The sequence below is a fragment of the Sceloporus occidentalis genome, unplaced genomic scaffold, assembly GCF_023333645.1.
Source record: "Sceloporus occidentalis isolate IW3139 unplaced genomic scaffold, rSceOcc1.0.p SCAF_1, whole genome shotgun sequence".
Classification (NCBI taxonomy): domain Eukaryota; kingdom Metazoa; phylum Chordata; class Lepidosauria; order Squamata; family Phrynosomatidae; genus Sceloporus; species Sceloporus occidentalis.
Window position 1 is genome coordinate 214,345,359 of NW_028316981.1, and position 15,471 is coordinate 214,360,829.

Consider the following 15,471-nt stretch of genomic DNA (forward strand, 5'->3'; position numbering starts at 1 on the left):
GTATATAGCCATATGAATGAGTATTGGGATGTAGTGTGGGAACCAAAAAAAAGGTGAGATAAACTGTTCACTGTTCTGCAGTCCAAACAAACCCACCCACCCCCCCCCCCCGGCCGGGAAAAAAAAAACTACAATGGAAGATTGGAAAGAGAAACAGCTGAACTGGAATTTTATCCACAAACTGCAGCCCCTCAACAGGTTGAACAGAGACAATGGTTTCCTATCACACTAGCAATAGCAACAGCAATAGCATGTACATTTCTATACTGAACTAAGCAGTCTCTAAGTGGTTTACAATGTGTAAGTCAATTGCCCCCAACAAGCTGGGTACTCATTTACCGACCTGTAAAAGGATGGAAGGCTGAGCCCCCGAGGATCGAACTCACAACAATGCGGCTGGCATTTAACCAGGGCACCAAACATGATAACACTAGCTTCAGGAGGGCTCTCTTGGCCAATTCATCATATCTTCTTTTTGGTTTCCACAGTACATCCCAATACTCAATATGATTATCCACTCATTTTGGCTTTAGGCAACATGGTTCCTCCTGCCATTTCCCATAACGGCCATTGTTAAAACTAAACTTGTCACATCATCTCCACACCCACAAAGTTTTGCATTCCTATGGACATTCCCACACACAGACTGCTTATATAGGTCTGTCCTTGGTCTTTCCACTCTTCCCCATGCATCTGAGGAGGGCCAACTGTGCATTTTAAAAGTTGGTATTAAAATAATTTCAACAGGCAATTAATTTTAGTTCATATATGCCTGATGGGTATCTCAGAGTATATCTTCCATCACTGGCCATGTGAAACTGAAGGTCTTTCATTTTGTCTCTCTCTGTACAAAATTAAATCAAGATTTTAAGAATGCATGCGTTTCATTTCCTGTTTGCTGAGCTCCAACTTGTGCAGTTGGTTTCTCTGCCAGGATTATATTCCAAATGAATTGCTACCAGAGTCCCTTAGAGAGTGTTTTCATTGTTTTCAGTTTTTCTCTATGATTTGTAATGGTAATTTAAATCCCCCATAAGGAAGCTGATCATTTCTTTGCTTGCTGAGTTTTCATTTGGCTCCATAAATAGTAATAGTAATAGCAAGGCTAATTTAGGACCAAACTGAATATCCAACTTAATAATTTTATTCCAACTAACTTGGCCATGTAAGAGAAATAATCACAACAATACAGAGAAAATACAGAGAAGACCCAATCAAGTATATGATGATCAACTTTTTTTATTTACAATAACATTATAATAAAAACAAGTGCTCTTCCCAACTCCCAGAAGCCACTAGACTTGTTCTTCATAATGCCCTAGATCAGTGATGGCGAACTCTTTTGGTACGGTGTGCTGGGGGTGGAGCTTCTGCCCTAGGGGTGGAGATGTGTGCCGGGGGCAGGACTTACCCCTGCCTTTTCCCAGCCTCCAGCTGTCTCTGAGACGGGTGCGTGCCTGCTCCTCCTGCCCTTCCCTTGGCCTCCAGCTGTCTCTCAGAGACAGCTGGGGAACTGTAAGGGCCCATGGGGGGAGAGGAGCAATGGGTCCGCAGCCCCTGCTCCTCTCTGAGGGGCTTTGCTAGTCCTGAAGAGTTCCTGGAAGGACACCTCAGGTCTGGCAAAGCCCCACAGGGAGGAGGAGGAAGAGGCCCGCATCTGCAGAAACTAGGATCCAGAGCAATGGGTGCAAACTAGGAAGAACTTCCTGGCAGTAAGGACTGTTCGACAGTGGAACAAACTCCCTCGGAGTGTAGTGGAGTCTCCTTTGGAGGTCTTTAAGCAGAGGCTGGATGGCCATCTGTCGGGGATGCTTTGATTTGGATTCCCTGCATGGCAGGGGGTTGGACTGGATGGCCTTTGTGGTTTCTTCCAACTCTATGATTTATGATTCTATGAAACTATAGGAAAAGAGATTCCACTTCAACATTAGGAAGAACATCCTGACAGAGAGTGGTGGAGTCTCCTTCTTTGGAAATTCTTAAACAGAGGCTGGATGGCCAACTGTTGTGGGTGCTTTGATTGTGTCTTCTTGCATGGCAGAATGAGGTTGGACTGGATGACCTTTGTGGTATCTTCCAGCTCTATGATTATATTATTCTGATTCCACATTAATTGCCATGGCTGCATCCTCTGGAAACCTGGGATCTGTAGTCTGGCGAGGCACCAGAGGGCTTCCCTGACTGAGGTTTTCTAAATGACCCTCCACTCAAGTGCCAATCCTAATATTTCATAGGATGGAGCCATGGCATTTAAAGTGGAAACAGAGCGCTATAATTGTGTATTTCCAAATTGCTCTAGATAAGGTCTGTTGACTGCTGCTACAGTGGAACCTCGCCATACGCGGGGGATCCGTTCCGGATCCCGCCGCGTATGGCGATTTCCGCCTATGCTCAAGCCCCATTGTAAACAATGGGGCTCGTGCACGGCGGCGCGGAGGTGCATGGGGCGCAATGGGCGCACGCGCAGCGCAACAGGCGCGCGCACCCATTCAACTGAATGGGATGCGCCGCCCCTTCCGCCCCGCGCGCGCCCAGCGGCTTGAGCACATACACTCAAAGCCACTTAAAAAAGTCCGCATATGCAGAGGCCCCACTGTACTTGATGCTTTTATAACCTAATGACCATTTGCTCTTGTTTTAATTATGGTTGCTTTACTGCTATCTTAACTAGAGTAAGCCACCTTGATGATTCCTATAAAAAGCCTGGAGAGAAAGACCACCATCTTAGCTCTATGGACAGCAGATGATGACGGAGGCCAAACAAGTGAGACTGGGGGTGTGGGCTTTCCCTTCCTTTTAAATGTTTTCTGCCTGTAAGAGTACCTATGAATCCAGTCCCTGGATAACCAGTGGTCTCAGTTCCCCAATTCTACCCCACATTAGTTTAGGGTCATAGTCTTTGCTCTTGGGCTCTTCTCAAGTACTGAAAGGCATACCCTCTAAATGGTCCAATTCATCAGGGACAATCCCAACTGATCTTCTGTTATCCTGCTTTTTCAACAGCTTTTAAAATGTCCCAGTTTCTCTCTTTTCCTCCCACTTTCCTCTTTTGTCCTCAGCTTGCTTCAATAGCAGCAAACTAATCAAATCAAAAATCCACCAGCAACATGTATATTGTGCATTTTGGTTGGCCAATAAAGGTATCACTGTTTGGTGGACTTGATTGGATTTGCTTTATGGCCAACACAGCTACCTCTGGATTTAGTAGCAAAAGTCCAAAAGGAGCTTGCATGCAGTTAACTCAGCAGGGAGGAGAGGAGGGGAAGAAACCTCGCCCTCCCTAGTAAGCTCAGGCAAAAGAAAGCTGCTGCACCCTCTCCTAGCTTGTCATTTTTCTTTGTTAATTTGTTGTCTTGGCCACACTCTGTTGTTGCTTTGCCTCACATGTCTCAGTTTTCATCTGTCAAATGTAGGAGGGTATGCTGGACAGACAGGTTTCAAGTACCAGCAAGCAACCCTAGCAACATTGGGAGAGAGCTGTGTGTTCAGAGAGGAGTAGTGTCAAAGATCTGCTGTTGATTCTTCAAAATACAAAGTGTGCTCCTTTGATATATTTTGACATATTTTTTAAATTTGTGTGCAGAACAAATACATTATTTTGGATATCCATATGAACAGATCTCGCTGCTCCCACAACTATAAGTGTTGTCCTTTTGGGATGTGCCACCTGTAGCCATTGAGAAGTTGCACCAGAAAATTTCTGCACAGGGAGGAGACCTGGTTGCAGTCACTTAGCACTGCTCCTAAACAGGCGTCATGGCACAGAAATGTTGCTGAACAGCTGCATTCCACATTGACTATGAAGACATGGCAGTGCATGCCTGGGTCTTATGCTCACAGGCAGATGACATTGCTTTTTGTATTAGGGAGATTATCATATGGGGTTATAAAACAGGAGAAAAAAGAATGCTCCTGTTATTATAGCGCAATTGGTGAAGATTTTCACACAACATCTCACTCATGCAGTACTTCTCCCCTGAATAACCTGGAATTGTCCCACAACTTCTTATTAATGGGGAAATAGTGTCATTAACGCTATTGTGAAGGCATGGAAGCTAATAACAATGCATTTGTGCTATCGGGGAGCTTTTTCTAGACTGCACTTTGGCACAGGCAAATCGCTGTCATTGCTAGCATCATTTTTGGAGTAGATTACTCACATTTTGAGGTATAGGGCACTATTTTATTTGAACTGGATATATATCGTATTGTTAAATACAGAAATTTTATTTTGTTCTATCTGGAATGGAACCATATTTTTCAGAAATGCGTAGTAGTGTGATAATGATGCATGAAACATCCAATCATGATAGAGCAATATGATAGGCTTTTGTATGCGGAACGTGACTGCATTTTTGTTTCACTTTTATTTCGTTGTTACAGCACAATTGTGCAGAACTATAGTGCTATACTTCCATTATCTTCCAATAGATAACGTGCTCGTGTGATAATCGCCTCCATCTCCCAGAATCTCCTAGCCTAGCCAACATGGCCACGGGACTACAATTGTGACCCTGCTGGCTGAGAGATTTTGAGAGTTTGTTGTTGTTGTGTGCCTTCAAGTTGTTTCCAAATTGAACTTATGGTGACTCTAATCAAGCTATCCTGCGGTTAGTTTGGCAATTTTTGTTCAGAGATTTGACATAGCCTTCCCCTGTGGCTGAGAGCCTGTGATTTGCCCAAGGTTATTCAGTGGGTTTAATGGCTGAAATAGGAATTGAACTCTGGTCACCAGAGTCATAGTCCAAGGCTCATACCCACTATGCAACACTGTCTCTGTTTGGGAGTTAGAGTCCCCCCAAATAACTTTGCCTAGCTTTGCTTAGCCCGCATACTAGTCTAACATGGAAGGCACATACATCTCCCTTATGGAGAAGGTACACATTCACCAAGCCAGACACTGAGGATTGGACTAAGACACCGTGAGACCAGAATTTGAATCCCTGTTTGGCCATATGAACCTACTGGGTTACTTTGGGGAGGAAGCACACTCTCTCAGCCTCAGAGGAAGGCAAGGGTAAACCTCCTCTGAAGAAATTCTGCCAAGAAAATGCTGTGATAGGTTCACCTTAAGGTTGCCATAAGTCAGAAATAACTAAGGTATACAACAACAACAATAACAACACTTTCAGCAGAACTCTTGAATTCAAGAGGAAAAGGCTATCAATGGCTGTTAGCTAATGAAAGCTCTTTGTACAAAGGCAGTATACCTTTGGCTACAAATAAGTTGTGAGTACCAAAAAGTATCCCAGCTTGCTGCTGTTTCTGGACTAGAGTTACTTCTGTTGCTGTTCTTGTTGTTGTTGTGTGCCTTCCGAAATTCCAACTTATGGCAACCCTAAGGTGACCCTATAATGTTGTTTTCTTGGCAAGATTTGCTCAGAAGAGGTCTGCCATTGCCTTCCCCTGAGGCTGAGAGTTTGTGACTTGCCCAAGGTCACCCAGTGGAGGTCACGGCTGAGCTGGGAATTGAACCCTGGTCTCCACAGTCACAGTTCAATGCTCAAACCTAGAAAAGACTTTTTAAGATCTTCAGAAAGCAGTCCTCAAAATGATCACTTTCCCCTGGAAAGAGATGCACATGCTGCATTTTGTGTTTGACCTCTCCCTTTAAATTGCTGCTTTTCTGGGTGTTTTATAACAGTGCAGTCCGAAGCCCTTTTAAAAATTCAGAGTCAATGCATCCCTTTAGGCAAAGACCAGTATTGTCTAGGCTGGCAGATTTTTGGGTTGCACTGCAGAAAGGGAAGGGAAGAAGGGTGCGTTCAATGAATACAAAGAAGTAGCAAGATTTATGGTTGCTTTCAGAACTAAAAAGAAGTGAGCCATGTCCTCCAGGCCTGGCTCCAGGTAGTGTTAAATATAAGCACGTGGAAATTATCCTGGAAACATTTGCAGGGCAATGACACAATGCTTGGGAAGAAAATGGGACAAAGTGAAATGAACAGTAATAAAGACCAGACATAAGTGAAGTTCAGTCTGCTAAATCGGTCTACAAATTTCTTCGGTCCCAAGGGTCAGATCTCATGTGGAAGGATTTTCCGAGGCTGAGAAAAGAGAGGTTAGCATTTCCCTGACATTTACTACATACTTTTTTCTTTTGCTGCTAAAATGCCCTGACTCTATTTAGCTGCCAGCGACTGAATAAAATAGCAGAGCAGCGACTGGATAAAATAGCAGAGGAGCTGGCCTAAGATCAACTGCAATGGCAAATCTCTGTTATTCTTTGGAGGAAGGATTTGCTTCATATCTGCAAAAAAGTCAATAAAGAGATGGTGGCTTTATGCAATACTTTGGAGAGAGTACATGTCTTTACATTTAAATACATCTAAAACCAGAACACTATCAGAAGAGCTGAGGAGCTGAGCCAGTAGTATTTTGCTGAAAGAGCAGAACCATTTATGCTTTTTGCCTCTAGATCAGCCACGACCCTTTAATACATGTTATGGTGACCCCCAACCATGCAGGGACGTAGCCAGGATTTTGGGAAGGGGGGGGGGGTCCAGACTAAGTGCCACCATTATAATGTGGCTTGGGCACGGCGGCACACACTATTCATTGTATCTAATGGAAGGGGGGAGGTCTGGACCCCACGGACCTCCCCCGCTTGGCTACATCCCTGAACCATGTATCTCAGGACCATTGGAAATATGTGTTTTCTGATGGTCTTAGGCGAGCTCTGTGAAAGGGTTATTCAACCCCCCAAAGGGGTTGCGACCCACAGGTTGAGAACCGCTGCTCTAGATTATAGTAATGACATTTCACTTGCTGTATTTTGAACTAAATCAGTCTTTCAGAGTGGTGTCCCAGAGTTGTATCAAAGGTCCTGTCCTGCTCTGGATGCACCACTGGACAGCACCACAATAAAAAGGAAGGATGGAAAGAAGGAAAGAAAGAAAGAAGTGAGCATCCTTAACTTTGGTGTTGTCTGCACCGGCCAAATAAAGCGGCTTCAAACTGCTTTGAAGGTTAGCTGTTTAGCTGATGCATGAGGCAAATCTGGGTGAAAAGCAAACTGATGCTGTGTTCCGGGGCTACAAAATGGAGGAAAAAGAAGCTCGGATATTCTGACTTAACATGAAAAATGTGCACCATCACACCAGCATATAAACAGGATGATGCAACTGCGAGAATCCAAGAAAGCAAAAATGTGAAAGTATGACCAACATGGTAGGCTGTCAATAATGCAATGGATGTAATTGCAGTATACACAAGCCAGACAGTCCAACAAGGGGTCATGGGGAGAAGCAGGGGAAAGAGGGCATGTACAGAGGGCCTCCATTATTGTGCTTTGCTAACGTGTCTCTCAGCACACTGATATATTGTAGCGGTGGTGCATTGCACATGCGACTGTGGTCAGGCACGCCATCGATCATGTGAGTTGTCCAATGGGATAGAAGCTGGGCAGGACAAGGGAGGTAACTGGCGGTATTCATGTGATGGTGCACATGCATTGTAGGGGAAGCGGAGAAAAATCGAGACCCGCAGCTTGATGCAGCATAGTGCGGACTGTCCGTGGTTGTTCAACCCAACTTGGGAGTGAGCTGTGTGGACAGCTGGATTTCAACCCACTTTCAGAAAACTCAGGATCGAGCTGCTTTTTCCTGCCCATTTGCTGTGGCCCTATATGCAATATTTGACAACAACTGATCTGCCAGTTCACCTGCTTGAATTGTTCAGTTGACCAGAATCCCATCCTAAGAGCTGTTGCTCAGTGATAGGACAGAACATATTCTTTGCAAAAGGTTAGCCAGCGTGGTGTGATGATTTGCGTATTTGACTGTGACTCTGGGGATCAGGGTTCGATTCCCAGCTCAGCCATGAAACCCACTGGGTGAGCTTGGGCAAGTCACACACTCTAAACCTCAGGAGAAGGCAATGGCAAACCTCCTCTGAACAAATCTTGCCAAGAAAACTCCATAAGAGACCTTAGGGTCGCCATAAGTTGGAAACAGATTGAAGGCACACATCAACAATAGGTCCAACCCCTGATAACTCCAGGCCCAGTTAGGAAGGGCCTTTGCCTGAAACCAAGGAGGACTTCTGCCAGCCAAAGCAGACAACAATGAGCTAAACTGACAACCAGGAGTCAAATCCAGTAGCTTCCAATACCAACTAAACCAGTGGTTCCCAAACTTTGGTCCTCCAGATTTTTTGGACTTCAGCTCCCAGAATTCCTGACTGCTGGCCAACCTGGCTAGGGCTTCTGGGAGTTGAAGTCCAAAACACCTGGAGGACAAAAAGTTAGAGAATCACTGATCTAAACTCTGGTAAGAAGATTAATCTCCTCAGTGTTCATGAGAGAAATTATTCCAGACTCTCTATTAAGCCAATTATTTGAAGACATTCTTCTTGTGATATTGCTCCTGCCCTGCTTCAACCATGTATGCCTGGTATGGCAACAGCTGATGTTCGCCACTTCTCCTGGCTCATCACAGGCCTTGGGCAAGAAAGCTCAAGGAGTGGCACTTTCCTCCCACCTGTAGATGAGTTCCCCAAGTACCAGGGTGGTAAGTCATCACACGTGTTCGCTTCTGCTCAACATGTGACCGTGTTCATGAGCTGAAAATACTTCTTCCGCCCTTCCAGTGGGTTCCACTCAGATGTCAGGGTGTGAACGCCAACCGAGTTAACAGCTTTTGTGTCAGAGCTGGAGTTGCAACAGACCTTTATGTTTGTTTGGAGCATGTGTATTTCATCCCCAAAGGGAAACAACTTGTGGTTAATTAGGCAAGTGAGTAGAACGACACTTGTCATGGCAAAAATCCAGCAGAGCTCATGCAATCTACTTTGGCAGTGGGGCGTTCTTTGGAAAGGACTGCAGCATCTCAGCAACTCTCCCTCTCTCTCTCTCTCTCTCTCAATTTCTGTTTGGCTCTCTCCATGATACATCAAGCTCAGTGACCGAAGCCAAGAATCCACACCCTCTGTGCTCTCACTCTTCTCGTCTGCTTGTGAGGAATCTGGATTTGTTTTATGCAAAGAGTGGAGAGAACTGCAACCTAGAAGAGTTTAGCAGATAGATGTGGTGCCATTCCCCACCACCATAAGGAAGCTGACTGGCAAACCTGAATTGCCAGCAGGGAGAGTGACTGAACAGCTAAGCAACTGCTGGGAGTTTCAGCCTGCCTGTGGTGCAGGTTTTTCAAGTCACACACACCTGCCTGTCACACACTATATCTTCCATTTATTTTTACACACACACACATATACACCCACATATATACACAGGTGCCGATTGAGGTCACCGCCTCCACAGGTACTTAAATATTCGCCTAGAACATCAGCTGCCTAAAGAAGACCTGGTTGCTTCCCAGGTAAGTGCATGATTTAAAAGAATGCATTGATGTGAGTCAAAGCCCAGGATGAAGTTGATAGTCCTCTCAGTGGTGCAGCTTCCTGGATAGAGGCAGACAGCAAGGAATCAGGAGGGTGCAATAGAGCCAGGGCATTTAGGAATTGGACTTTTACAAACATGATCCAGGAGAAAAGGAAATCAGATGTTCCCAGGTTGCGTGTTCCAAGAGGGAGAGCTTTCTGCTCCTACTTTTTGATGCTTTTGCTGTTGTTGCATTTCTTATTATTGTAAATTCCATAAAGCACTGTCCCACAACCTAGGAAGAGAAGATGTAAGTGGCACTTGGGAAGATGTAATGATATGAATGTGCCTTCCTGTATAATGAGTACTTGAATATTTTTATAATGATTTTTGATAGTCGACATGCAATGGCATCTGGTTTCAAACATCATTACATGGTATTTTATGTAAATTATATCTATAATATAACTCCTGACATAATACAGTATTTATTACATAACTTCTGGTGTGTAGGAGATTTAATATTTAATGCTTGCAAAACCAAATAAGAGTTCCTAGTAAGTCCAAAGCGATCACAGCCTGAATGTCATATTTAAAATGGAAATCTAAATGTATATCCAACATGGAACATACCCATTTCTGCTTTGATTGGGAAAATGGGAAATTTTCAAACCTCAAATATTTATGATTTGTTTTAGTTTTAAAACAAAGTTTTCAAAACACTGATGTATCCCACTGTCCTGAGCTCCTGGAAGCTCTAGGACATCCTTGTGAGAAGATGAGTGTACTGTACTCAACATTTATGGTCCTTTTGTGAAAAAGTGTTTTGTTTTTTTATCATGTACTGAATAGGGAAAGGAGGAGCACACCCTGAATAGTAAAGCTAATTTGAGTCCCTTCATATGCAAAATATATACTTTTGGATTTTGAAGGCAGTTTCTTGTCAGTCAGCTGCAAATCTGGGCAGCTGAACAAAAAAGTTTCCATCTGCCCAGAATGAAACAGATACATTGCTAAAAAATTACCTTTAGCCATCACATAAGCAGCCATGGTATAGCACATATCTTTACTAGCAAGTAACCATCAGCCATCAAAAGTATTTGACCCAATCCACTTCCACCTAAGTAACTAAGCAGAAACCTAGAAGGGAGGTTACATTATATACACAGATAAAGTGCATGTTGGAAAGTTGGAATGATGCTTTTTGGTTGATGCTGTTTGATTATTGCTTTTCAAATGTGGCCATAGTTTATTCTGCTAGTGTCCATACACCGTTTTAGTGCATTGAGTAAATCCAGAGGGAACCCCTGTGAAATAAAGTGCTGCGTTGTGAGAGTACCGGTATGGTAGATCTCTGTGGAGAGATTGAATGTGTTTCCCTATAAAGATTGCCTGCACGCCATGAATTGTAATTGCCGACAGTTTGTTCTGTAGCAGATGGAAAAAGCAGGGGAAAACAGAGGCTAAGAATAGCAACTTGAGTGATGAGTTGCAGGCAGCCTGATCCACAGGCCATTGAAAGATTGTGCTGAACACAGCAGGGTTGTTGATGGTAGATGCATTATTCAGGCATGCACTTGTCAAATCAGAGGGAATGAGAAGAGAACCCAACAAAAAGCTTTCTCTCCCCTGTGAAATGAGAAGCATGTCATTGTTTCTGCAAAGCAACCCCCAGCCAAATGGCTGCCATTCAAATGAGCCCTTCTGACAGGCAATATTTGTTTGATGCTCTCACTGCTGTTCCCTAGGCAGCTGGCACAAAGGGTGGTAGCAAGAGGAGATGCATGAGGCAGGTGCCCAGGCAGGGTACCTTGGCAAGGACTGCCACGTGAGTCTAACTTAGCAGATCAGGTGTCAGATGTCCAGTTGCCACCTGTGTAAATGTGCCAGGCCCAGGGCACCTTTGCAGATTTCACGGGGCCTGAGGTGAGATCCTCAGTAAGGTTTGAAGTCCCATTCTCAGACAGACCTTCAAGATGATAACTGGGGTGGTGTCAGTGGAGCATTTGTTGTGGTAATTCAGTACGCAAAGAGATCTTGGAGCACTTTTGAGACTGACTGAAAGAAAGGAGTGGTAGCATGAGCTTTCGTAGACTTGAGCCTCCTTCCTCAGATGCCTGTTTGCCAAGTCGTAATGATAGTACAGTAATGCTTTAGATTTTTGGATGTGGATCCTAAAATGTCTTTTTGAAGCTATGAGATCTCTACCTTTGACATTTTCAGCTAAAACATTTTTTTCATATTAATATTATCGTTCTTTGTCTTGGAAGCTTCAGGAGATCCTTGTAGGATGGATTCTGTAACTGTAACTGCATTCAGTTATATTTTAATTATAATTTACATTTCAATATGACTTTTGGTGTGGAAGAGAGGGAGGGCAAAACTATATCACTATAAAATCATTGTGGGGTGGGGAGATACCACAATGTGTAAGTCTTGGGGTATTTGCAGGAATGAATCAATGGACAAGATCGGCCTGCTTAATCCTTATTCTTGCTCCCAGTTCTCTCCTACAGGTCATCTTCCCCATGCAGTCAACAAAACTAGAAATGACTTTTTTGGGAATAGCAACAGACAATTTCTAGAGAAGTGTTTGCAAGGGAGAAAGGGCAGACCTAAGAGGGCTTAAATATGTCTCCATCTCTTTTGCCAGCATTTCCCTGCAAGTGCCCTTCAGCTCCCGCATTCCCCTGTTATCTCAGTGAGCATGGGATAAGGACAATAGGCTGGCCAAGATAATGTCTCCTTTGACTCTCACTATGTAGAGTCAGTAAGCTGGCCAGAGATAGGGCTGTTCCCTGAGTGATAATGTAATGTGCTCAAAACTTGATTTTTGTGTGTATGTGTGTATATCTGTCTTTCCAGCCATCCATTGGCCGTGTTCTCCTTAAATGGACACACCAGCTCATAGTAGTCACTCTGTCCACAGACAATGAGGATTGATGCCTGCTGTGAACACTAATAGGTCTGGTTCAAGATATTTATTGCCATCCTGACTGCAAATTAGGATTGTTACTCATTCAGAAGCCTCTGGGTCAGAAATTTTACAGGCTTGAGTGAAGCTTTACTAGTTTGAACCAGTAGCTAGAATCTGAGGATGCATAGTTGGGGTGGGAGGCATCTGAACTGTGTTTTGCTCATAGCTTGGAGGGCTGACTCTGCTGATTGAGGGATTCTGGGAGTTGTAATCCAAAAACCAAGCTCTGGATTTGATATTGAGTTTGTTGTTCTTGGCAAGTGCCCTCGAGTCAACCCAACTCATGGCAACCCTGGGAAGACTCCCTGTCCTCCATTGCTCTGCTCAGATCCTGCAAACTCAGACCCATGTCCTTCCTGATTGAGTCTATCCATCTGATATGCGATCTTCCTCTTTTTCTGCTTCCCTCCACCTTCCCCAGCATTATTGTTTTTTTCTAATGGGTCTTATCTTCTCAAGATGTGTCCAAAGTACGACAGCCTCAGTTTGGTCATCTTGGCTTTCAGGAAGATTTCAGGCCTGATCTGTTCAAGGCCCCTTCTGTTTGTCTGTTTGGCTGTCCATTGTATTCTCAGTACTCTTACCCAGCATCATGTTCTGAATGAGTTGGTTTTCTTCTTATCTGTTTTTATTCACTGTCCAGCTCTCACATCTATACATGCATACACAAATGCATGATATGGTTCTAGTGCCAGCACTGATATTACAGCAGAGCCAGTTTGGTACTCCAGCTAGAATGTTGGATGTAGAAGTGAGAGATCTGGGTTCTAATCCTCACCTGTCATGAAAATTTCTGGGTGGCCTTGGGCAACTCTCACTCTCTTGGCTTGACCTACCTCACAGGGTTATTGCTGTGGGGAGAAAATAGAGGAGAGCCATTTATGCCACTTTGAGCTAACTGGAAGAAATGCAGGGTATAAATGTAGCTAAGTACCCATGGTACTGCTGCATGTTGGAAGATTGCCTTGTGCCAGAGATGCAGATAGAATCATAGAGTTGGAAGAGACCACAAGGGCCATCCAGTCCAACCCCCTGCCATGCACGAAATCTAAATCAAAGCATCCCCAACAGATGGCCATAGAGACATACTGTGGTCCCATGTGAACCCGAGGAGAAGAGGATGATGTAGGTAGCTGTTGCTGGTCAATAGGGTTGTTTTGGAGTTACTGCACACCTGTTGGCCTCCCAGGTGCCATGTAGGTGAGTGAAGCCAAAGTCCTGCCTCTTTAGGCAAGTGGCTGCCTGCTGCATGGTCCCCGGCCACATCATGGACAGGTGGGAAGGCCAAGTCAGTAGGCTGGAGAATGAACTCCAGAAATCCACATTGTGGGTGTTCCTTTATCAGTAGTTTGATCTGGAACAATTAGCATATGATAAGCTTTTTGTTCCACAGACCAGACCATAACAAACAGAGAAGCAGCCTTTTATGGTATGGACAGAAGAGGATTAATCTCTTCCTAACCTCCACCTCCTTGTGCTAAACTGCCTCCTTAGACTTCCTCATCTCAGAGGGGCTGGAGGAAACTGTGTGTTGTTGAAGACAAGGCCAGAGATGTGACCCCCTCCACAGCCCTTTAATAATTTTTAATTTTTATTATTTATCCATTGTATTTGTACACTGCCTTTTTCTATGCAGTGATTGCCCACATACGTAAAGATGAAGGAGGCTTTGTGGTAGACATCTCTATTTAAAGACATAGCCGTGGTAGTCTGGATCAGTATGCAGCACCTTTGAGACTAACTGAGAGAAAGACGTTTGTGGATTGAGTCTACTCAGATGCAAGAAGTGAAGTGAAGTGAAGTGAAGTATTTATGTCCATGAATGAGCAGGTGTGTGCACATGTGAATAGTAATAGAAATGCAGAACATGTGGCTACGGTGGTGAAGTGACAAATTCAGTGGTTGGTGGGGGATAAAGTTGGGAAGGAAAATATTGTCTCAAGTCAAGATAAATACCAAACCATATGAATGGTGGAGGAAAATCTTGGAATATAATACAGTTGCCCCTCTATATCCACGGATTCTTTATCCATGGATTTATTCATCCATGGCTTGAAAATATTTAAAAATATACATAAATCTCAAAAAGCAAACCTTGATTTTCCATTTTATATAAGAGGCATAATTTTACTATGCCATTGTATTTAATGGGACTCGAGCATCCACAGATTTTGGTATCTATGGGTGGTCCTGGAACCAAACCTTTGCGGATACCAAGGATACCTGTTATATAATGCTAGCTGGGAACTAAAAAAGAATTGTGATAAAATGGGCAAGAGAGCCTTCATGGGGTTAGGGTGTTAGCTAGTGTTATAATATTTATAGTGTTGCAGGAAACCATTGTCAATGGACTGGAGATTGTGGAGATATCCCAATTCTGCTGTTTCTCTTTCCAATCTCCTTTTGGAGTTTTTGTTTTGTTTTGTTTTTGTTCAAGAACTGCTGTTCTGAGGTCCAAAATGGAGCGTCCAGAAAGACTGAAGCGTTCTGCAACTGGTTTTTGTCCATATATCCTCTGGCACAGAGACTGGCCTGTTTGCCCAATGTAGAGTGCTGAAGGGCATTATTTACAGGGGATGGCATATATCACATTAGAGGATGAGCAAGTGAAAATACCTCTAAAGTTGTGGGTGATGTGATTGGGTTCTGTGATGACATTTCCTGAGTAGATGTGTGGGCAGAGTTGGCTTCTGGGTATGTGGCAAGGTCTTGTACACATCTTCCTATCCATGCCATGTGTTCTTCTGTTTGAGATTGGGAGGCTGTCTGCAGGCAACAAAAGTCCTGCCACCAGTTACTATTGTCCAGAATAGATTGTACTGCATTGGTGATACATTTGAATGGTCTCAGCTGGAACCGTATGTGATTGCTACTTATATTTTGTTGGTCAAATCATAATAATGAAGAGTGGACCCTACCATAAGTTGGAGTGAGGTGGCTGCACCAGGCAGCCCATCTTGGCAAGTGAGAGCATACAGAGCAGGGTGTTCCACACAGCCGAAACTGTATCATCGACTTAAGCAAATCTCCTGCCCTCAGGTGCAATAGAGAATACTATGCCACCACCATTATTGAAATAAAATTCATCTGTTTGTTTATTCTATAGCTACTAATCCAGTCAGCTTTTGTGATTGCAATTGGGATGGCGCCATCTTATTCTTTGCCTCGGGCATCC

The 15,471-nt window shown here is 43.9% G+C and overlaps 1 protein-coding gene across 4 annotated transcripts in view; it reads left to right on the plus strand.

Annotated features, from left to right (window-relative positions):
• Nucleotides 1-15,471, plus strand: part of HOPX (HOP homeobox) — a 47,037-nt gene that overhangs the window by 13,510 nt on the left and 18,056 nt on the right. The window contains exon 1 of one of the 4 annotated variants that reach the window (XM_089488842.1): nt 8,897-9,317. The exons of 2 other annotated variants lie outside the window; for them this stretch is intronic. The gene's annotated coding sequence lies outside the window, so the exon portion shown is untranslated. Of the gene's footprint in view, nt 1-8,896; nt 9,318-11,107; nt 11,148-15,471 lie in introns of those variants that run through there. One more of the 4 variants, XM_089488841.1, reaches the window with a different exon arrangement.